The sequence below is a fragment of the Austrofundulus limnaeus genome, unplaced genomic scaffold (genome assembly GCF_001266775.1).
Source record: "Austrofundulus limnaeus strain Quisiro unplaced genomic scaffold, Austrofundulus_limnaeus-1.0 Scaffold4318, whole genome shotgun sequence".
NCBI classification, from domain to species: Eukaryota; Metazoa; Chordata; class Actinopteri; order Cyprinodontiformes; family Rivulidae; genus Austrofundulus; species Austrofundulus limnaeus.
Genome location: NW_013956720.1, coordinates 2434 through 3307, shown reverse-complemented (window position 1 = coordinate 3307; position 874 = coordinate 2434). Strand labels below are relative to the sequence as shown.

Here is an 874-nt window from a genome sequence, read left to right as displayed (position 1 = left end):
GTTTTAAACCAGAACCAGCTGTCCCGGTTCTGGTTCGGTCCACAGCAGAACCAGCTGTCCCGGTTCTGGTTCGGTCCACAGCAGAACCAGCTGTCCCGGTTCTGGTTCGGTCCACAGCAGAACCAGCTGTCCCGGTTCTGGTTCGGTCCACAGCAGCAGAACCTGCAGGAATGTGTTCTGAACCGGTCCATCTGCTCCGAGGCGTCAGCAGGAAAATATGATGAAACTGGACCCGAGCAGGGATTAACCCTTCACCACCTCTAGACCGGAACCAGAACCAGAACAGGTCCTGGTTCAGATCCACAGAACCTTCTGCAGCTCTCATGCTCAGATTAAAACCCTGGACCAGAACCAGATCCACCTGGAGCCAGACTGGTTGTAGAGTCCAGCCGGTTCGGTTCGGACCCGGGTTCGGACCGTCCTCCTCCCATCCGGACCTTAAAGAGGAAGAGGAGGAGGGACCGGGAAGTCGCTGCCTTCCTCCGAACTTCTTCCAGAACCCTTCAGCAGGACTTGATCATGTCCTGAAAAGTTCCGAGCTTCGCGCTGCGGGCCGAACCGAACCGAACCGAGCCGAGCCCCGGAGGGAGTGACAGCGACATGTCGGAGCGACCCGGAGCCGCCTGGATGTGACTGAAGGTGGGTCCACTCCGAGAGGTTCTGGACCTGTAAACAACCTGAGTCTGGACCAGAGAACCTGGGTCCGGGTCTGCACAGGGTTTGATCTGATCCAGGGTCTAATCTGGGTCTGATTCGGGGTTTAATCTGGGTCTGATTCAGGGTTTAATCTGGGTCTGATTCAGGGTTTAATCTGGGTCTGATTCAGGGTTTAATCTGGGTCTGATTCAGGGTCTAATCTGGGTCTGATTCAGGG

At 56.2% G+C, this 874-nt stretch overlaps 1 protein-coding gene across 1 annotated transcript in view; it reads left to right on the top strand.

Moving 5' to 3' along the window:
* Positions 1-6: 6 nt before the first annotated feature.
* The window catches only part of LOC106512111 (uncharacterized protein DDB_G0283697), a gene marked incomplete at its 3' end in the record, with an annotated part of 2998 nt that continues 2130 nt past the window's right edge, over positions 7-874 (top strand). Inside the window, 1 exon segment of the mRNA XM_014000801.1 lies at positions 7-639.